Source organism: Schistocerca americana, chromosome 3, assembly GCF_021461395.2.
Source record: "Schistocerca americana isolate TAMUIC-IGC-003095 chromosome 3, iqSchAmer2.1, whole genome shotgun sequence".
Lineage (NCBI taxonomy): Eukaryota > Metazoa > Arthropoda > Insecta > Orthoptera > Acrididae > Schistocerca > Schistocerca americana.
Genome location: NC_060121.1, coordinates 347,997,715 through 348,021,746, shown reverse-complemented (window position 1 = coordinate 348,021,746; position 24,032 = coordinate 347,997,715).

Below are 24,032 nucleotides of genomic sequence, written 5' to 3'. Positions count from 1 at the left end.
AAGTTCCAAAAAATAAGTTCCCTTTCTGCCACCTAAATGTTGTAACACAAAAAGCAATACAGTGAAGTTGCAACTTAGTCCTCAACTAAAATCAAAGTACTTCAGTAGTGAATGTAAAATGTCATGAATGTTAACATCTCCTTGATAGAAACATTATTTTCTCGGACACTGTGGATTCCCTGTGAGCTGCTATTCTACCATATAGCATGTGTCTCAGGTACCACCTTATGCGCGACTTTAATGGCTACTCATTCTCTCCAGCTGTTGATACGCGACTCGTTTATGGAATTAATAAAACCAAACGACGACTCGCAATCCCTTAAGCCGCCTCAGTTAATGCCTTAGCAGTGGAGTATGAGCACCTATTCTTTATTTCAGACTGGGTAATGTTTCTTCCTTCACAAAGAAGAAGATGTTGTCAAAAACGAGAGGACTAAGAAATTCAGAATTATAAAGAACGATACAGGTTGACGACAGTACACCTAAAAATGACTTAGTGGATACTTCCATGTTGATACAAAAGGAACTAGCCTTCAGAGCGCAACTCGACCTTACAGGCGGGAGGCACTGATTCATAAGGCGCATTATATGACAATTGTACACACGTGTCTTTTGGTTATTCTCCTTTGGCAAAGGGACCCAAAGTTTGTTGTATAATAAACGAAATCGATCGTCTTTAATAAATATAAATAGTTCGGCTACGTGTTATGCAAGGCAATTTTTAATCTTTTTCAATTAGTAACTGCAGAAAAAAGAGAGAGGTCATAATGGATGAAATTTCCTGTGATTTCAGTTGCTCTTGAAATACACTAAACGGCAAGAACGCTACACGTTACCCGATGTTATCGAACAGTCAACTGCACACGTACAAAGTGACGAATACTTCAGCAGCAACGGAGTTGCCAGTCTTAACGTTCAAGTTATTTGCACTACTATAAAATTATGTGGAAGTGTTACCGCAAACTAGTCTGGATAGGTTCACAGTTCAAGGATATGGTGAACTTCTGATGTACCCAGAGTCATGGCTATCAATGGAGCAAACACACACTTTCTTGGACATGCAGGCAATAGAATTACACCATGGCTTACGATGCCTTACGAGAGCCCTTGAACTACAGTACAAACGGCTTACAGCAGATATGTCGCAAAGGTATGTGTTAGAATTGTTTTCCAATCAAAAACAAAATTGGTCACAGAGATAGTGCAGCCCATTAAATTCTTGCATATAGATCCGTCCAATGTAGCTGGTTTAACACATTAAAGAGAAAATTCCAAAAGAGAAGGAAGGTAAGGAGGAAAATTAAGCAGCAGCAGATAGGATACCCTACTGAAAATGTGCCAGAATCGCTTTCTTGTTCGTTTCCCGACAATTTATATACCTATAATATCAGAAAGTATGTTTGGAATTATAAGCAGGGACTAATGCAAAGAATTATATAGAACCTCAAAAGTGACTTCTAATCAAATTGCGCGCCTATGGACTATCGTCTCAGTTGTGGGACTGGATTCGTGGTTTCCTGTCAGAAGGGTCACAGTTTGTTGTAACTGGCGGGAAGTCGTCGAATAAAACAGAAGTAATATCTAGCGTTTCACAAGGAAGTGTTGCAGGCCATCTACTGTTCCTGATGTACGTAAACGGTTTAGGAGACAATATGAGTAGCACTGTTAGATTATTTACAGATGATGCAGTCATATATGGTCTTATAAAGGCAACAGATGATCATAACAAAATGCAAAACGATTTCAAAAAAAATGTTTCAAATGGCTCTGAGCACTACGAGACTTAACAGCGGATGTCATCAGCCCCCTAGAACTTAGAACTACTTAAACCTAACTAACCTAAGGACGTCACAAACATCCATGCCCGAGGCAGGATTCGAACCTGCGATGGTAGCGAAAACGATTTCGACAACATGTCTGTATGGTGCGTAAAGTGGCAGTTGACTAAATAATGGAAAGTGTGAAGTCATCCACATTAAGTACCAAAAGCAGTCCGCTAAATTTCGGTTACACAATAAATCACTATTAACTTAACTAAATACTTAGCGATTACAGTTACGAACAACTTAAGTTGTGGGTAAAGCAAACCAAAGACTACGATTTATTGGCAGAGCACTGAGAAAATACAACACTTCTACTAGAGACTGCTTGCGTTATGCTTGTACCTCCTATTCTGCAGCATTGCTGTGTGGTGTTGGATCTGCATCAGACAAGATCGACGGAGGACATCGAATAAGTTCAAAGAAGGGCAGCTCGTTTTGAACAATTGTGAAATGGGGGACATATCGCCACGGACATGATACGTGAATTGGGATCGCAATCCTTAAAACAAAGGTGTTTTTCGTTGCAGCAGTAATTTCTCACGAAATTTCAATCACCAGCATTCTCCTCAGAGTGTGAAATTATTTTGTAGATGCCCACCTACATACGGAGGAATGATCATCATAATAAAATAAGAGAAATCAGAGTGCGCACAGAAAGATTTAAGTGTTCGTTTTTCCCACGCGCTCTTCGAGAGTGGGATGGTAGGGAAATACCGGGTGATCAAAAAGCCAGTATAAATTTGAAAACTGAATAAATCACGAAATAATGTAGATAGAGAGGTGCAAATTGACACACATGCTTTGAATGACATGGAGTTTTATTAGAACGAAAAAAAAAAAAATACAAAAGTTCAAAAAATGTCCGACAGATGGCGCTTCATCTGATCAGCATAGCAGTAATTAGCATAACAAAGTAAGACAAAGCAAAGATGACGTTCTTTACAGGAAATGCTCAATATGTACACCATCATTCCTCACTGTAAAGCATGTCCGGAGTTATGGCGAGGCATTGGCGTCGAATGCTGTCTTTCAGCATCCCTAGAGATGTCGGTCTATCACGATACACTTGCGACCTCAGGTAACCCCAAAGCCAATAATCGCACGGGCTGAGGTCTGGGGACCTGGGAGGGCAAGCATGACGAAAGTGGCGGCTGAGCACACGATCACCACCAAACGACGCGCGCAAGAGATCTTTTACACATCTAGCAATATGGGGTGGAGCGCCATCCTGCATAAACATCGTACGTTCCAGCAAGTGTTTATCAGCCAAGCTGGGGATGATACGATTCTGTAACATATCGGCGTACCTCTCACCCGTCACGGTAGCAGTTACAAAACCAGAATCACGCATTTCCGCGACGAAAAAAGGCCTGATAACGGTAGATCTGGTAAATCCAACCCATACCGTGGCTTTCTCGTCGTGCAATGGAGTTTCCACGACAGTTCTAGGATTTTCGGTAGCCCAAATTCTGCAGTTGTGGGCGTTGACAGACCGTCGGAACGTGAAATGAGCTTCGTCGGTCCACAACACGTTACTCAACCAATCGTCATCTTCCGCCATCTTTTGAAACGCCCACACTGCAAATGCCCTCCGCTTCACTAAATCGCCAGGTAACAGTTCATGATGCCGATGGATTTTGTACGGATAGCATCGGAGGGTCCAGTAGTGTATGGAATGCCGGTGCGACGTGCGACTGCACCAGCGCTGACTTCCCCGTGCATAGACGAACCCGCTACAGTCTCCATTTCTTCCTGAACTGTCTCAGCAGCATTACGCCTTGTGCTCGGTCGGACACTACGGGGTCTATCGTCTAAACAACCCGTGGCTTCGAACTTCGAAATCATTCTCGCCACAGCTGCATTTGTCAACGGACTTTTACCCGTTCGGATCCCCTTCCTATGGCGATAGGATCGTAACGCTGAACTAGCACATTTCCCATTCTGATAATCCAGCTTCATTAAAAGCGCCTTTTCAGGTAACGTCAACATGCTGCGACTGCTGGCGCATCTGATTCTCTCTCTCATTACAGCTCCTTTAATACACGATTGTCATGCGCAGTCACTGACGTTTTGTTTTTCAGCGCCATCTGTTGGACATTTTGTGAACTTTTTTTTTTTTTGTTCTAATAAAACCCCATGTCATTCCAAACATGTGTGTCAATTTTTATCTCTCTATCTACATTATTCCGTGGTTTATTAAGTTTTCAAATTTAAACTGACCTTTTGATCACCCGGTTGCTTGAAAATGGTTCGATGAACCCTCTGCCTAGCACTTAATTGTGAACTACAGAGTAATCATGTAGATGTAGATGCAGATAATGCGACCAACGACAACGAACAGTGGAAAAAAGCCCTGAAGGCTTTAGCCAGATTAGAGAGGACAACATGCGTACAAGATAACATCGTTCCGCTACCAAAGGCTAAGTATCATTAGAAAATTACTGGTCTACTCGTCAGTGTGGTGCAGATAATATCTCTCGAACTAATTCCATGACGCACACTTGAAAGTAGGAGGTTTCTTCAGTCATTGCGATATTCGAATTAGCAGCACATTTCAAATTACTCCTGGAGTGAAATGTTCGACTGTTTGCTTCAAAGCCTGAATAAGCCGGTAGGAACTGTGGGCTGAGCTAGGTGTCTGATTTCCGAAGACATGGCTTTATCATCAAGGGAAACTGTTGTTGATTCTGTAGTGGGGCGGGCAAAAACCAGCATCTGATGCTGAAATCCAGGCGCTTCTTGACACTCGCTAGCTCAGCACTTACTGTCACTTTTAACATCACTGTGGACGGTTTAGGTTCACTAGAAGTAGAGCTATCACAAAGTGCGCTGCTAGCTAACTTAAAACTAATAGAGGAGAAAGAATTAGACCGAGATTTCGTGGAAGAATTCTGGCATGGAAATGCCAGGACAGTCTGTCGACACACCGCGGGATAGGAAAGGGAGGACATGAAAATATGATTAAAGAATGCGTGGAATTGTTTAACCCATCTGGTCCATTGCCAGCTGTGCTGCTAATGTGGTGTATTGAAAACCACATTAAATTCCACACAGACGCTATGGGCGATGGAGGAATTTGTAGACCTGCAGTTTCTTAATGGGATTATAGAGAGAGTACCAGCACCTGGGCAATACCAGTAATAATGGTGCCAAAGAAGAACCAAGACACGAGTAAGACTTAAATATTTTGTTGCAATTACAGGTATGTATATCAAAAGATGCCGTTTGGTATTTTATGACCACGAATTTGCGAAATCGATACCAATATTTATTGGTAGAACAAGAGGATCGACCCAAGACAGTCCCATTCGATTAGTTTGAGTACGGGCTACTGGCTTTCGGGTTGAAGAATGCGTTGGTGACATTTCAGCGCCTATTTTACAGTATTCTGCGTGATTTGAAACAAAACAGTGCATGGAATACCCATACGATATTATAGACCTTTCTAAGGGCATACGGGAACGCATGGTATGATTATGTAACGTCTTTAGTCAGTTACAAGTGTAATAAATAACACTGACTCGGTAAAGCTGAAAGCATACTGTCTGCTTCTTATGTGCTTATGCTTGACTGTCATTCAGTGACAGATGCGCTCTGTGTCGTACTGATAGTTACGTTTCATGGTTAAACTCGACCTGAATTTGCTCTTATGAAAAGGACAATTAAATTATCTGATACACAGTTCAATATAATGGTAATGGAAATTGATATGAAATTAACCGAGAATGTAACAGATAACGTAAGAATGGGAAGCCACCAAGGAACACCACATGGAGTAAATGGGGCATGTACCTCTTTCTTTTATAATTATGGATTAATTCTTGTACCTGCAATCTTTGATTTGCTTGTTAAATCAGTAATCATACTATAAGACAGAAAACAACGCACTAAGAAGGAATTATCCAAACGGGATCGAAGTGGGTAGGTGTGATGTACATGTACAGACAAACAAATGATTACAATTTCAGAAAAAAAAATTATGATTTATTCAAGGGAAACAGTTTCACACATTGAGCAAGTCAGTAACTGATTGGCCCACGTCTGGACCTTACGAAAGCAGTTATGTGGCTTGGCATTGATTGATAGAGTTGTTGGATATTGGGTCAAATTCTGTCCAGTTGGCATGTCAGATGTGTCAAAAGCCCGAGCTGGTGGGAGAGATCCGGCGACCTTGCTGGCCAAAGTAGGGTTTTGCAAGCTCGGAGCCAAGCAATAGAACATCTCGCTGCGTACGTGCAGCCATTATGCTACTGAAATGTAAGCCCAGTATAGCTTGCCATGAATGGCAACAAAACGGGGCGTAGAATATCGTTGACGTATCGCTATGCTGTAAGGGTACCGCGGTTGACAAAGGAGTCCTGCAATGAAACGAAATGGCACCCCAGATCATCACCCCTGGTCGTGAGGGCGTGTGGCGGGCGACAATCAGGTTGGTATCCTACCTCTGTCCTGGGTATCTCCGAACACGTGTTGGGTCAGGATTCTCTTTCACTGGAGTATTGACTTCAAGTGATGAATCCTCTTCGAACTGTGCTCGATGATAATTTTGAAATTAGCAAGTAAAACAGGTTTACATTTAAGTGACAAATGGGTTGAACGTTCAAATCCACAGCATCACTGGTAATGACTTCTATGAAGTTACATTTTCCTCTCCTAGCGAATGAAAGATATTGAATAAAAGATATTGTCACACGGGGTTAGCAACTAGATCTGGTTATTACATTCATCAATATCATAAGCTTGCCATCTCACAATCGAGCACCAAGAACTATGTAATATCATGAGCAAGTTAAGCAAATTTATGACGTCTAAGCACGTGCAGGAAATTGACAAAGTGAACATGGGCTGAGTGTGTCGCTTGTCACAGCAACCGACAATACACATACAGAGGGAAAACATGGAAATTAATGAGTTTAAGCTTTCAGTTGACGTTAAATAATACAGAATATTCTTCCGATTAATTAGCGACATACAACAGGGAAGTACACAGCTAATTCTTGGTCACATGGGCGCATGTATGATATTACATCATGCGGGGAGGGGCGACGTGGATTGAATGATGCCAAAACTACGTGAAATTATTACCTGGGGTTGTATTAATTACATTTCTGATCTTTATAAATAAACACTTCATGCAAGAGGTTCCACAGCAATCATACGATTAATACCAAACAGATAATTCACACAAAGGGCGGGAATACATGGTCGTACATCACATACAAAGAAAGGACGCTAAAACTGATAAAATTCTTAGTCGAAACGAGCACACTTTCAATAATATTCATTGAAGTGACCTCTAACTGCACAGGAAGTGAATCAATTCATTCTGACTACGCACATGTACTTCATGGGAAATGACAGGTACATCTGGGTGGACACTACTTACAAATAAATCACAGTAAACCGGGTACATTCTCACACAAAATTCTTATAGCCACTCTCATATTCACTTAATCAACCTCACAATACGAGAGAGATCACACGAAAACGTAATTTGGACAGGATCAGTCCAACAGAAGCCTAATTCGGGGCACATGTGGTTGAACATTACTTACAAAGAAACTAGCACAAATTAAATAAAACTGCTGTAGAGAATTATTAGGGCCTCATTGATATTCAATTGAACAAGGTATTACCACAAGCAAACCACACGAAATTGTAATCTGAACTTAGGAAAGGACACAGCGAATGTCGGGAACATACTGTTGAACAAGGAGTCAACTACAAATTCAGCAAAATTCATCTACATCTACATGCATACTCTGCAAATCACATTTAAGAGCCACAAAACTGGCGTAGCCCATTCATATTCATTTAACTAAACTTGCGATTTAATAGAAACAGCACAAAAATATAATTTGGACATTGTTAGGCTAAAACTCGACTAATGGTCGGAACAGGTGGCCAAGTCCAACGTACAAGAAAGTATCCTTAATTTGTAAGTAGGCTGTTTAGGTTTTTATGTTGGTAACGCCACGTAGCGCTCTGTATGAAAATCAGTGGCTGTGCAATCTGGGGCTGGTCGGCATTGTTGCAATAGTCGCTATTGTACAGTGTTGCCAAATTAGCGACTTTGTCGCTAGAAATGGCGACTTTTGCCTTCGTCTTAGCGACAAAAATTATTTAGCGACTTATCTGGCGACTTTTGGAGTACTGACGACTTTTGAAGTACAAATCAAAACTATTTTGGGCCAGTATTTTCATTAACAACACTAAGATTTTAACTATAGAATGGATACTACACTGGTTTTGTTCTAGATTACTAAGCTAAATTAAGTTCTTAGCAGATCATGTAGCATTGTTCAGCATTTAGTAACCTGAATGTGGGAATTGCTTACAGAGTAAGAAAACCTTGGCTATAGAACAATTCATTATTCATTACCCACTAGCCTGTTGTCGTCGATAGCGTATCCATCTATAATTCTTCAACTTTTGAACTCCCTTTATTTTTCGAATTGACAAAAAACATACGTAATATTAAGTATAATAAAATACATTTCTGTCTAGCAACATCTAATTTTTCGAAATGTTAACTCGCAGTCAAATTATTACCACATGCACAGTGGTAACGCAAGAACAATTCGGTGGGGGTATCTCAGACATTATTACGTTTTAAATAATGAACAATAGGACAGATATCGAGTTACCGAGTGAGTAGATTGTTTCATGACCTCTAGTTCGCCTGAGTTTTAATGTATTTTCAGAGATTATAAATTGGTGAAACTTATGTTGTGGTGGCTTACATAATGGATTTACCGCAGAAGAAGAAGCAGTACGCTCAAAAATATCGGGAAGCGTGGGGAGCAGAACCTGAATTCAATGGGTGACTGACACCAATCGTTGGAGACTTATCCAAGGCAAGATGTCAAGTATGTGCAACAGAGTTTTATGCTAAATTGTGTGATATTAGAAAGCATTCGAAAACTATTAAGCATAAACAAAAAATTGATTTAAAAGAAAACACAAACGACCTTACCTGAAAAAAATGTCAATCCTGAATGTTGAAGAAACACTAAAAGTGAATAAAAATAATGCTGTAGCGGATGTAGCCAAAGAACTGGGTTTTAGTGGCGATTTCATAGACGGTATGCTGCAAGAATGGCATAATATCAACTTCATTAGGTGGAATAACACTACTAGCACTGTTCCATTTTGGAGTGAGGTTTTGCAGTATAAAAATGCCGCAGGGGAGAATCCTTTTTCTTTGATTTCACAGCTAGCAATGACTGTTCTATGCCTACCGCATTCAAATACAGAAGTGGAAAGAATATTCAGTTCTATGAACATTATAAAAACTAAACAACGTAACAGATTATCGTTAAAGACAATTAATGCTTGATCATATTGAGAGACCAGCTGAAGAAACAAAATAAAGATTGTGCATCTTTTGACATACCGTCAGACGTATTGGAGCTTTTTGGAGCGAACAAAAGTTACTCTTTTGCGACAAAACCAGTCGAACTGCAACATCATCTTTTGAGTGACGTTCAGCCCTCTACATCAACTACAGTTCTGTCAGAGCATGAAACAGAAGAGTTATTCGATCTTCTGGGTGACGACGATGAATAGCTCACATACCGGTATGTGTATATTTTGTAACCTAATTGGAGTTCTTGCTTTCTTTTGTTGCAAATACAGTTGTATATTTCTAGTATATTTGACTACTGTGATTGAAACAACAATTTATGTGTTGCGTCAATTATGATAACATGTTCAATTAAACGTTAGCGTTTTTTATATGTATGTTGTTGCAAGCAATGCGTCATTTAATTAAGACAATATAGCAATTATGTATGAGACAATTTTTATTAATATTTTAGTAACCCCCCACTGGCTTATTGCACCATTCACAGCACGAAATTTTCAGTATACTACTAGTAAAATCAGTTTTAGCGACTTTCTAGCGACTTTTGATATTGAATCTAGCGACTCGGGTTTTTTCGAGTTGGCAACACTGCTATTGTAGCGTTGGGCAGTTGGCTGTTAACAGCGCGTAGCGTTGCGCAGTTAGAGGTAGAGACGGGTCGAACTCGTTCATTCCTGTGAACTACTTCATTCATTTCACTCTTTGCAGTGAAGCGTTCAAATGAAGTAGTTCATTCATGAAGTACGGAAGCCTGGCGAAGTAGCCCAGTTCGCCGCTCAGCCGCGGCTACGCTCGCTTCGCCTCGCTCGTACAATAAACCTTCGTAATGCTTCATAATTTTAACAACAGATGGCCGAACTATGCAGCAACGTGCACGCAACGTTTTACGCTCTTACAGTGTGTGAATTAAATAGAGCATGGTCGAAGGGAACAAAGAAAAGATAAACAGAGAAGCCTGTCACATATAAAGAAGGTATTACATTTAACCTTGCTCGACATTTTCTCATGAAGCGCCCAAAAAAGTCTTTATCTGCCAAATGAAACATTATTTGTCGTATTCATGGACTGAAAACCAGGGCTACCAACGAAATGCAGTCCAATTTTATGTTCCTTTTAAAATTTAATGCAAAATAGAATGAGTATGTTTACTACTGTTACAAAGCATATATACCTACGTTAAGTAATTATTCGGGATGTTTTCCTGTAGATTTTATTTTTGTTGAGAATAATAACCCTCCAGATTCAAAACGTAAACTGTCACCTGTAGTCATTGGTAAGATTTCGACTAAAATCCCTCTTTCAGTGTCATCAATAAACCTTTTATTTTCATGTTGGCTGTGCGTGCTCACACAGCCAGCCTCTTCATTTGTATCTTTAATATTCATTTGTCTGCAAGCGCTGCCAACGGTAGGCTACCCGTAGACGCGAAGTTTAACTGCACAAATAGTCACGGGTAATGATGTCAGCACTGCAGGAAGCAACTGACGCTGCTTTCCCCTCGCCCCTCACCTCCCCAACCCTCGTAAACCTATCGTTTCCCACAAACACCGCTCGATTCGTCGACAGGCAGTAGAGGGAGGACTGAAGCGAAGGGAGAATGAGTGACGTAGCGCCAATGTAGTGGGAGAGGGAGAGGGGGAAGAGAGTGAACTAGAAAAAAGTGTGGAGTGTGCTGTCTGTGAAGAGTTTGAAGTACCAGTTCATTGAAATTGAGTGGTTAGTTCACACTTCACTGGAGTGAAGCTGAAACGTCCCCTTTGAACAATTATACATGACTGTGCTTAAACTGACACACAATATTTTGTTAGCGCAACGCAATCTGACTTTCAAAATTCCCTACAAAAGAATGGCCCTGACTAACATTAAACTATACCTTTCGCAAATCACTTACCTCACAAAAATCTTCGCTGCTCAAGCTACTGCAATACAGCGAGCACCACTACTGCCAGCTAAATAAAAGATTCAAACTATGGAGGGCACTAACTACTGATAGGGATAGTTAGTAAATGAAAGATATTAATAGAGAACAAACAATATATTTACCTTGATATCATCATATATAAATATAGCAGTTCATGACAAATTTCAAAACTCCGCCATCTCTCTCCCCACATCCACCACTGCTGGCGGCTCACCTCCAACTGCGCAACGCTACGCGCTGTTCACATCCAGCTGCCGCTGCCCAACACTACAATGGCGAGTATTACAACAATGCAAAGCAGCCACAGACTGCACACAGCACAGCCAGTGATTTTCATACAGAGGTGGCGTTACCAATAAAAAAACCTAAACAGCCTACTTACATAGCCCCCATGCTCCCCACAAAAAATTTTACAAATTGGTTCGGGCAGTGGCCAAAACACATTTGAAAAAATTTTTCATAATTACAATAACAAAGATATCAAATGCACGCACTTATTGATACAATGTTGGTCAATAACTCAAATTTTCTCACAGTCCATAAAGACAGTCCTGATCGTTCATCACGGTAAAATAGTAGTGTTTTTCTCAAAGTCTGAGCAGTAGAAGAAAATGCACACGGAAGTAGTGGATTTCCATGCAATCTTGAAGAAGTAGTGTTGTCCTTCAACAGAAAGACAATGCTGACTCTTGACATGCATACAGGTAATGGGCCACAACAGAGCAAACCCACCGCAGAGTCAGTCGAAGTTTTGAAGAGTATTGGTAGGTCATCACAGAGGAGACCCACTGTAGTCCTGGTGGAGATTACGGTATTGGTGGGCCACCAGAGGTGGAGACCCACTGCAGTCCTTGTAAAATTAATGGTACTGGTGAGTCAGCAAAGGTGTAGACCCACTGTAGTCCTTGTAGAGACGGCCAGCAGCCATCTGTTGCAAATGTGCAGGTGCACAATCACCATAGAAGAGTCTTGCGGACAATATAGCAAGTCCATAAACCACCACTTGTGTACTCACAAAACTTTTTGGAATGTCCTTAGAAACAGCAATGCTGTTATCCAGTCCCTTGCTGAATTATTAACACACGTGCAAACACTAACAGTCCCTACTTCTCACATATTGTCCATATACTATGACCAACAGAAACGTGTGCAGTGAAATGTAACTTACAAGTTAATAATATGATGAACTGGTGTCAATTACAATTTTATAACATGAGAATACAATTACAAAATACATCATTAAAGAACATAACAATGCAGATAACATTTGTAGTAAAACAGGCGTTACAAAAGAATAGAAATAGACATATACGTCAGTGTTACAGGAATTATGACATGAGTCATACATAAAAGATCAGAATAACTTTCGAAACATCAACTTCACACATGAGCATTAACACAAAACAAAATAAATAATGTCTAAACATCTTTACAAAGTAAATAACACATTATTAATGCCAATTGTATTTGAGGATAACAGTATTCCTCATCATAGTGAATGTAACTTAGTATTAGAAGAGAAAAAAGTTCTATGAAACAGTACACAGAGACAGGAAGAAAACAAATACACAAGGGTACACAAACATATAGTGGGATAACACAAAAGGGAAAGGACAGGGTTTGTTTTACTGCAGTATTTTGCATGGAGATCTCCCTTTGTTCATCATTATTCCCAAAAAGTCCTATCTAAGCCTGCTTTCTGTATTCTGTTCATATTTCTTTCAAAATAATTATTTCTGATTGTACAATACTCATTTGGGCCTAAATCTTTTTCATATAACTTCGCAATGCATTCTTTACCTATTCTCCATAGTCAGTTTCTTATATAGTCTACCCCCTCTTAAGCTAACTTAAATCTACTGAGCTCAGATGCTAAACTAAGGGACGAGGCAATGCAGCAGCACATAAAACAATTAATATAAACAGCAATGAAAAAAAAATGGAAAATCGCAAAGCAAGCTACAGTAAATCTAAATTACCAAGCAATTCAACATTACAACTAATATGAGGCAATGCGCAGCAAACAAAAAAATAAATCTGGCTTAGCAGAGTAACACAAATTAAAGTTCAGTAGCACTATGCCTGGCAAACAGCAGCTTATATCTAAACATGACATAGCTCAAGCAGAAAAAATAGTACACTAAAGATAACAATGCAGATAAGGGAAATGTATAATCAAATCTTAATGTCTAAGTAATTAAAGTGGTGCACCACAACAACTTATTGTAAAAGAAATATTACCATGTACTTGAAAAGAATATTATGTATGCAGTTACTGTTACTAGTCCCTTCTTATTGTTCTTTCCTTTCCAAGTGCTCCTTTTTTGAAGAATGTGGATCACAAAATTATTATTTAATAGATCTGTTGACAGAAAGTGTTCACATTAGCAAATGCATTTAATTTTATTTTATGAAACCAAAGCTGCAACATAGCTGGAAAACAGATGTCAAATGAAATAAGCAATTACGCAAACCAAAGCATAAAAACATCATTCAATAGCTATGTGGCATTTCGTAAGTCAGTAGCTCTCAACTCTCGTAGAAAGACACTTGTCATTATCAGGTTTGCAGATGTAAGAATATTTCCCATCAATTCGTAAGCATTTCAGTAAATATCATAAATTAAGAGCTCCACAGTGTAATCATATGTTTTCAAGTTCGACCGTGTCGTTTTTGCGATGCTTTCTACAAAGGAACGTCAATAGCGAGGATAATGGCCTCCCCTTTTTTTTTCTACCTGTGCTGCTGAAAGGCTAATGGCTTTTTTTCGGGCGGCTGTCGCCCAGGTGGGTGCCCGCAACACATTACGTGCAGGTGGTCACTTAACTTTCTTACGGAAATATTTACGACAGCAGTTTCCACTACAGTGACAGTCTCACATAAAAATATTTCACAGGTCAAGAATTAGCGTTGCAAATCTGTAGAAAGAAAATCCTATAAATATAAGTGTCCAAATAAAATAGTCGTCAGCATTGTGATACAGTCACGCATTTACGCACATTTCATAACTCTTAAAGTACGATTCTTGGTTTCCAACATACTTCTTATTCCTCATATACGGTAGCATCACCTTATTGATCATAAACATATCTCAACAGCATAGTACACATCGTCATCATAATAATAACATCATAACACCTCAGTCAAATCTCAAAAACGTCGTAGCTTTCTGCAATAATTTCAAAACCTAAAAAAAATTCTCTGCTCATTTCAATAGTGTCATCTACCTCAAACGTAATTTAAAATCATGCTCCCTTACCAAATATATTATTCAAAGCTCTTATAGTATCACAATGGTTCCGAAAAAATATGAACAATTCACGAAGTACAGACAAAAATACAATTTCGTAAGTGTGAAGTTATCCAACTGTGTAATTACGTAAACATCTGTCACTGACGTAGTAAAAAAATGTTTATCTCTCAGTTGAATGATCAGATAGCTGTGTAATTTGTGTGTTAGAGAAATATGGTACCGATGTGTAAAGTTGAATAAGCAAATACCATATTAGCTAGGGTTCCTTGTGGTTGCCATACACATGGTACACAAAGTAAGCGTGTACCCCCCTGAGGATTAATGTAATTATACCCTCAGGTGTTACAGATTACAGCAATGGAATGAAATGTATCACGGAAAACTTTCTTTGTAATTCAAAAATCTTTAAAAATAAATGTTTTAAGTACAAAATTAATCACTCAAATCCGTGTACTGTAGCGCAAAACGTGCGTCTTGTTGCAACATAATCTGTGTGGAAGTGTCGTAGTTATCGTCCTCCGAAAGCTGAGTTCTGCAGAAGTCAATGTACTTACCTCATAATACACAAAAGTGAAATGCTTTGCGTATAAATGTCTTAGTTATTACGCTTATTGCTGTGATGAGGAAAGTACTGTGCTGTAACGTATTGTTGTGCTACGGAAAAGGCAGTCTCATTGTAGCTATACCACAAAAGTTACTACTAAAACCTGTTTTACTTTCCAGAATAAAACACAAAACTGTGCAGATATAAAACAGAAACACTGCAAAAGCAACATTGTAAATTGTCACTCATTAGTAGCGTCGTGATAAAATCGTGTAGCTGTCACATAAACTAACCACTGTGCCATCTGGTATCTCACTGAAAGTACTTTAAATCCAGAATATATTTTCAAGTAAACCAAAATGTTGCATTAAAATCTCATTAACAGTACTGGTAAATGTTCTAAGTATGTAAGCCTTATAGTCGTTCCATAATCGTGCAACTAACAAGCAAGAATGTACACACACAATAACACTGTGACGTCTGTTCACTATAACAATGCATTCGTCATTTCTGTTTCAATAAGTTCTCTTGGTTCTTGACTGGATATTTAACTTCAAACATTGTTGCATGTTAACAGATTCTAAGTCTGACAAGCATACTAGTAATGTAAAGTGAAAAATTTTGTAGCAAAAATTAAGTTAAAAAAACAGATTATCTCTCAATAAATGGTTTTACATGTGACGTGTGGTGCAATCCATTACTCTTCATAGTACTCAAAGTTTCAACTTGAACGCAATTATCATGCGGTATACGTCGGTAAGGAATGCTAAAATTTTTCTCAAGGCTAGCGTCTTATGTTATTTTTCTTGGAGCCAGTGGGCGCACGCGGCTGCCTGCTGTGCGAGTCATTTTCTGTCTCTTTGTTGGCGCGCGCCGTTATTAGGATTAGGAGACCTAACTTCTACAAATTCACCGTGACGAGAGGGCCCTGCTCTGTTTGAATCCCGCCAGTTCTGATGCAATTCAGGTCTGTCGTTACGATCATATCGTCTGTCGTCATGTCGGTAGATTCCATAGTTTCTTTCTTGTCGGTCACATGGTGGAGAATTTCTCCCTGAATCGTAACTGCGCGCTGGTCCGTTGCGTCTAAAGTTATTCTGTCTCTCTTGATAGTACTTATTTTGGTTCCCATATTGTCTGTTTCCCTTATTGTCTCTGTGATAGTCATTACCACGGAGAGGTGATCTTTCCCTGTAGTTATTACTACTCTACCAACGGTTGTCATACGGGTGGTGTCTGTTTTGGTCACGATTTGTGTTGTGAGAATAGCCTTGTCGTGTCAAGTTATTTCTTCTTTCATCGCGGAATTGCGACGGATGTGACCTGTAATTGTTGTGTTCCTGGTTTCGCGTTCCGCGATTGTCAGTGTCAATTTCTAATTCTTGTAAGAGTCCCTGAAATGCTTCAATGTCGTCTTTGCAACGTCCTGCCAAAATAATATGTCGTAAATGTTCAGGCAGTTTGATTAAGCAAATGCGGATGAGTTCTGAGGGGCTGTATGGGTTTGAAAGATACTGATTCTTATGCAACATGTCTTCAAAATATTTCATAAGACTGGAAAATTCAGATTGTTCGAAACGTTTCATCATTATGATGCTATGTTTTACTCAGTCTTGTGTGGCTTGAGACCAATATGCTGAGAGGAAGGCATGGTAAAACTCTCCTTCACTGTGGCAATCGTGAACTACCGATCGCATTCTTACAGCTGGTTCATTCTCCAAGTAGCCACACATAAATTCTAATCTGTGTTCTAACGACCAGTTGGGAGGAAAACAATGCGAGAATTGATGGAGCCATGCTTGTGGATGAATGTCGTTGCCAGAATTCTTAAATGTTTTGAATTTACGTGTAGTAATGAACAGCTTATAGTCAAAATCATCATGTCGGCGAGTCGCATATCGGTCATTGTTAGGTCGTGTCGGCCGTTCCATCTCAAAATTCGGTGCACATTGCCAATTTCTTTCATAACTTCCGAAATGCCCTGTGTTATTATTTTGTGGCTGTTCCGTATTTCTGTGTCCCTCTTCCCGTATTGGGGCGCGAGTATCCTCTGAAATACGTAATTCTTGTATTACCTGTGTCAGCTGATCTTGTACTTCCCGGATATCTCTTTTGTACTGTGTATTGATTTGATTTTGATTCTGTTTGAATTTTCTAATTTGTTCATACTCTTCTGTGTCAGTGAAGGCTACAGGTTTTGTGTCATTCAGATCATCATCTACCTTTGTAGATAAGTTAGTGACCTGATCCGAAAGTTCGGCTACTTTCTCCGATAGTGAACACATTTCCTCAGTGTGTTTTTCTGAACCAAGTTTCAGAGTGTCCATTTGTGTTGAAATCGAATCTACTGTGTCCTTTAAGTTTTCCTGAGTTTTTGCAAGTTGCGTAACCGAATCGGTAGATGCAACTGAGTCAATTTTAGCCCACAAGGTCTCATGATTTTCATGAACAATGGTTTGCAGTTCTTTTATGGCTGCTTCGTGATTCTGTAATGCATTTTCATGCCGCGAAAAAATAGGTTGAAAATGCTCACAAATTTGTGTTTTTACGTCATTACAGACTTTTTGACATTTCGATTCAATGTTATGTAACTCAGTAGTTAAATCTTCACGTGTTTGTTCAAGTGTGGTGTCTAACTTTTGAAGATTTTGTTCCATTGTGTCTAACTGTTGCTGTGTTTGTCTCTGGTGTTGTTCCATTGTGTCTAACTTTTTAAGATTTTGTTCCACTGTGTCTAACTTTTTAAGATTTTGTCCCATTTGTCTCTGATTTTGTTCCATTTGTTGCATTAATTGCAATAATAATGTATTAGTGTCTGGAATCTGTTTCTCTACGCTTTTCGGCAGTGCATTTGCACCGGCAACATTCACATTTTGACAAGCAGAAAATGTGTCTTGACTTATTTGAGAAAACGGTGATGACCCAAAACCTGAATCTACAGTATTTGCGAAATTGTGTCCTGTCATTTCGGATTCCTGAGGCGAGCTGTTGCCGACCGATCGATCGATAATGCTTCCCTGTTCACTACCTGTTTCACTGTCTACACCATTGTTTGCAGCCCGCCCCATTTCCCTATGCACAATTACCAAATTACTACTTTGAACATCAGTTAATTCATTACTCGGTGGCGCTAACACACTGCTTTCATTTTCACTGTCATTTCTCAGTTTACTTTGGAGCCTAGTATTACGTTTTTCACACGCCATTATTGTCACAGTATTTCACACGACAACACAGAAAAACACAATTTGAAGATCAAAAATAAGAGAACACATTAACATAGCACTGAAAATAATATCTCGTTAATTGCAAGTGCAGCAGCGAAATACTTGGTGCAAATTAACATGCATGCCACAACAACAATGAAAGACTGCAACTACAAAGGAGATTCTCTCTACAATTACGCGCTAGCAATAAACAATAGCTACACTAATTACACAAACTACAAGAAAAAATCAGAAGATTCCAGTGAGGTATCCTCGGCTAAGGGTCGACATATGAAACGTCCCCTTTGAACAATTATACATGACTGTGCTTAAACTGACACACAATATTTTGTTAGCGCAACGCAATCTGACTTTCAAAATTCCCTACAAAAGAATGGCCCTGACTAACATTAAACTATACCTTTCACAAATCACTTACCTCACAAAAATCTTCGCTGCTCAAGCTACTGCAATACAGCGAGCGCCAGTACTGCCAGCTAAATAAAAGATTCAAACTTTGGAAGGCACTAACTACTGATAGGGATAGTTAGCAAATGAAAGATATTAATAGAGAACAAACAATGTATTTACCTTGATATCATCATATATAAATATAGCAGTTCATGACAAATTTCAAAACTCCGCCATCTCTCTCCCCACATCCACCACTGCTGGCGGCTCACCTCCAACTGCACAACGCTACGCGCTGTTCACATCCAGCTGCCGCTGCCCAACACTACAATGGCGAGTATTACAACAATGCAAAGCAGCCACAGACTGCACACAGCACAGCCAGTGATTTTCATACAGAGGTGGCGTTACCAATAAAAAAACCTAAACAGCCTACTTACAAAGCGTTCATTTGAACAACTCATTCACGAGCTCCCCATCACTAGTTAGAGGTGAGTCGCCAGTAGTGGTGGATGTGGGGAGAGAGATGGCGGAGTTTTGACAGTGGATGATCTGGACGAACTGATATATATATATATATATATATATATATATATATATATATATATATATTACGACTTTTGAACACTATTAAGGTAAATACATTGTTTGTTCTCTATCAAAATTTTTCATTTGCTAACTATGTGTATCAGTAGTTAGTGCCTTCAGTAGTTTGAATCTTTTATTTAGCTGGCAGTATTGGCGCTCGCTGCATAGCAGTAGTTTGAGTAACGAAGATTTTTGTGAGATAAGTGATTCATGAAAGGTATGGGTTATTGTTAGTCAGGGCCATTCTTTTGTAGGGATTATTGAAAGACAGATTGCTTTGCGCTAAAAGTACTGTGTGTCAGTTTAAGCACAGTCATGTATAATTTTTGTAAGGGGACGTTTCAAATTTTAAAAAATGTCAACCAAAATGATACTATCTGAACAAAATCACTAGATTTCACACCTGCTCCAACACTTCGCAACCGTTCTGAATGGTCACGACCGAATCTCCTTTTACCGTTCAAACCATCAAAATGATAATAAATACCTCTCTCGAGGCTTCTCGGCCTGTGTGGATTCTGAACGTCAAATTATTGACTTTTTCTATAACAGACTAACACATTCCAAAACATTCGTTTTTACTGTTACGTGACGAGTCTTGACAGGACGTCCGCACAGCTTTACAGCCAGCCCAACAGCTGCAATGTGGTGGTTTTTAAATTTTTAATAATCCTCGTTATTGTGGAATCAAGGTACATGCTGTCATGTAATTATGAATCGCACTTTCGGTTAAAATTTGGCTGGATTTCATTAAGCCATTAAATCAATACGACCGCGCATCGTTCTAACACATATCCTGGAATTAACACATGCAATCAATGTTGAAAGATCCATCAATAATCTTAGGTAATTATGGGTCATGACTGGCGGACAATCTAATTTGTACCAGTGTTTAACCTCTGATTGCACTTAGAAAAACTGCGAACTCGGCTGCGCTGAAGAAATGATAACATTGTGTGCAGACGCAGACGCTAGTAAGTCATAGTGGAACAATTTGCGCTGTGACTTACCAGCGGCTGCCTTCTTCTTTTGCGCCCTCTCTCCACTCTTACCAAAGAACCACTCTTCCACACCCACTCCACATCCTTTAAAAATTCAGACAGGTCACAGCTCACCAAATAGAGGCCCTCGGTTTTCCGATGACACACAACTCGCGTGTCGGGTCTCTGCTTTATTAGGACACACCCTAGTGACATATATGAGTAAAGGGAGTGAGTCAAGCGTTCTCGTTCTTTAATTTACTTAAACGATATCGAAAGACTTTTCTCTGGAATAGATGAAAATGTGTCATATGCTTTCCTAGCCAATAATGCATTTTCATTACTGCAAAACTTTATGAGAATCTGTCATAGATCATATGATAAGATTAGCCACAAGACAATTTATAACTACAGATTTTTCAGCTCATTCCGAGCGGTTGCAGGTCACATTTGGGAAAGTATCACCAATTTTTAGAGTTCTACAGAAACCAATTCTTCCGCAGCTACAAAACACTTCTGCTGTTGTCTTAGGAGACCACTTCTGCAGGGGGTCAGCATTCTTTTACGCTGCTATAGAAAAAGGCGATGAAGAGGTATAAGATACGGTGTAACAACAAAGGCAGCCAGCATCGCGATGAACGATGATACTCAGGCGGCCGAAGCGTGTAGCGTGAAGGCGCTCCCACCGCATTATCAGAAGGCAGATGCTGTGCCCAGAATGCGACCTGCTGTCCGTGGGCAGGAGTTCGGCTGCTGATGGGGTGAGGCACGAAGTCCAGATGGCGGACTTGGTGCAGGAAGCTGGTTCTGTGATTGAGACTGCTGCGGGTGGCTACACGTCGCCCCCTCATCTGATGTAGTCCCTTCGTCCTGGTTGACGGCTGTGCTCTGAGTGATTCTGCTACAAAACAGACTACTGTCTACTCCAGATAGTAGCGCACCTGTTTTTCCAATACTCTGCTTCTGGTCACGTACTCAACTACGCCTCCGAAACCCTGATGATGGAGATTTTCCGTTGTCTGTGCTGTGCAGTAAGCTGTGCTGGCAGGTTGCAGTGAGCGAGCTCACAAGGGGAGGCCGCCAATTGTGAAATTCAGATTCGATTCATACTGCGCATAATAAAAGCTCATGGCCAGAGGTGTAATGTGGCAAAGCACCAAGATGCAATTCTCAGCCGTTGTCGAGAAAATCGACAGTTAAAAGAACCCGTTGCGGTGAAATACTCTCGACGATTAATAATTTTCTACAGCGTCGTGGCGCAGCGGTAAGCGCTCGGGTTCGTAATCCGAAGGTCGCCGGATCGAATCTCGCGCCATGTAATTTTTTTTATTATTAGTTTTTTGTAATTCAATATATATATATATATATATATATATATATATATATATATATATATATATATATATACCTTCTTTCGAAGTTAGCAGGCAACTACGCTGTTATGCGGCGGCTCGTTTCGGCCCATTCAACATCTGTCATTCAAGTGTAACGAGCGAGTAACGGAGTTTATATTTCATACCTGCCACAGCAAATTTGTGTTCGTGGGGTCTCTATTCTAATTCGAACGTTTGACTTACGCTATACGTATACGTATTCGTTTCGGAATATCGTTTCTACGTCTTCCGTTAACTATACGTGGTTAACATCATGAAGACCATTAATAACATTTGTGAAATACAACTTTGTTTGCGGAAAACATAATGATGTCGCCAGTTTTTCCACGACAAACGACTTTCAACAAGTTATTATATGCATAATTGTTGCAACTGATTGCCGGGAATTATATATATATATATATATATATATATATATATATATACGAATTATTAAAAAAAATTGCATAGCGCGAGATCCGATCCGGCGACCTTCGGATTACGAATCCCAGCGCTTACCGCTGCGCCATGACGCTGTAGAGAATTACTAATCGTAGAGAATATTTCACCGCAACCGTTTCTTTTAACTGTCGATTTTCTCGACAACGGCTGAGAAGTGCATCTTGGTGCTTTGCCACATTACACTTCTGGCCATGAGCTTTTATTATGCGCAGTATGAATCGAATCTGAATTTCACAATTGGCGGCCTCCCCTTGTTAGCCAATCTCGCAATCCATCAACACTGTTGTTGCTTTAGCCCATATGACGACACAGCATGCCCACCAGCTATCGGCGGCTAATGCAATATTACACTGCACCTTCTCACAGATTTTACCCTTTACATGGCATCGGCGCTACAAATTGTTCACCATGCAAGTACTAAGAGATGTATCTGTGTTTTGAACACAGAACGTATTTGACAATACATCATCAAAATTCCTGTGCGGAGTGAAGGGCAGCCATGGCGCAGCTGCTGAGTATATTGAACCAGACGGAAGCAATTGTCTTGTACAACCCGTGAGAAAGCGACGAAGTTTGCCAATGGCACTGGTGGGGCTACTTCAAATATGTGGACTCCGACAACATTCGCTGTTTACATCAGGATTTCTTGATAGATGTCCATAAAACAACCACCAGAAATTTTCGTGTACTTGTGTGCTAACGAGGAGCTATAAATTCAGAGAAGATGAAGATTTAAATGATTTGAAATACCACGACATAGAGCACTTACCCGCAAAAGGCAGAGGTTCCGAGTACGAGTCTCGGTCCGGCACACAGTTTTAATCTGCCAGGAAGTTTCATATCAGCGCACACTCCGCTGCAGAATCAAAATCTCATTCTGGTACCACAATATACTTTGGAGGACAGATATAGGAGGTTTAAATTGGTGGAAAGTGATTCTGTATAACTCTTACTTGGTATTTTGAAGGATATAAACAGATTTTGCTGCAGAACAGTATGAACTCTCGGAACGATTTGAAAGAAAGCTGTTGATAGCGAATGAAATTAAGAAAAAAATGAAGCCGGTTTTGGAATGGAGGAGGGGGGGGGGGGGAGGAAGAGAAAGCCCTTCAATGAAAGGCAGCAAAGCAGTTAATACGAGGGCAACAAAACACTTTTTTCCAAGGTAAATAAAATTTCAGCTGAGCCATAATGTGTTCTTTTTCTAAAAATGCTATCCGTTTTGGAAAACGAATCCCCTGTCTTTAGCTATGTCACGTTTTTGTATCCGTCGTAATAATACCGGCACATTTCGTACTGTTTTCATTCATGACATCTCTATTAAATTTATCGCTCAAATTAAACAGACATATAACTCCTATACTGAACATCAAAAAAGAATCAATATGACCTAAAGGAATTGAAATTTCCACTTCTATTCATCAAGCCCCAGAAAAAAAAGGACAAGGCAAACAACGACAGGATTCAGAGCAATGCTGATTAACCACATATTATACTCTGATAAACCAAAACATTATGACGCTCTGCAGAGTAGCCAGCTGGTTCACTGTTTAGAAACAGTACAGAAGTGATCCTGCGTGGCACGGTTTCGACAGGTCCTTGGTTAATTTCCAGAGATATGTGGCACCAAATGTCTCTGCACAGGTCACTCAGTTACTGCAAATTTGTTGAAAACGTTGAAAACAGATATTTTCTTCAATGAAAGCATCTCACAGTGAGATGTGGAAGTGACATGTTATTTCCCTGTCCATGCTCACTTCTGAAAATAATCGAATGTAATAACTTAAGTTGAAGAAATCCGTAAAATATTGAAGCATATATCGTAAAATATGTGTCTGGAGTTTTGTAGTTCATTGATGCCACTTGCATCAAAATCGTAATTTTAGTTTGCTTGTTACGTAGTTTTTAATCGAGCACAGTGGCCGAATTGTGGGAGGTGCGCGGCACCCATGTTAGCCCATTGTTACTCAAGGTACCGCGAAATGGCTGCAGGAGAAGCAAGGCAGCTAAAGCAAGCAGAAACTAGGTCCTGGGAAGCGTCTCGAATCTGCTAGAAGGTTGTCATGGGAATAATTCCACCGAAATTAAAACGCAGTTTCAGAAGA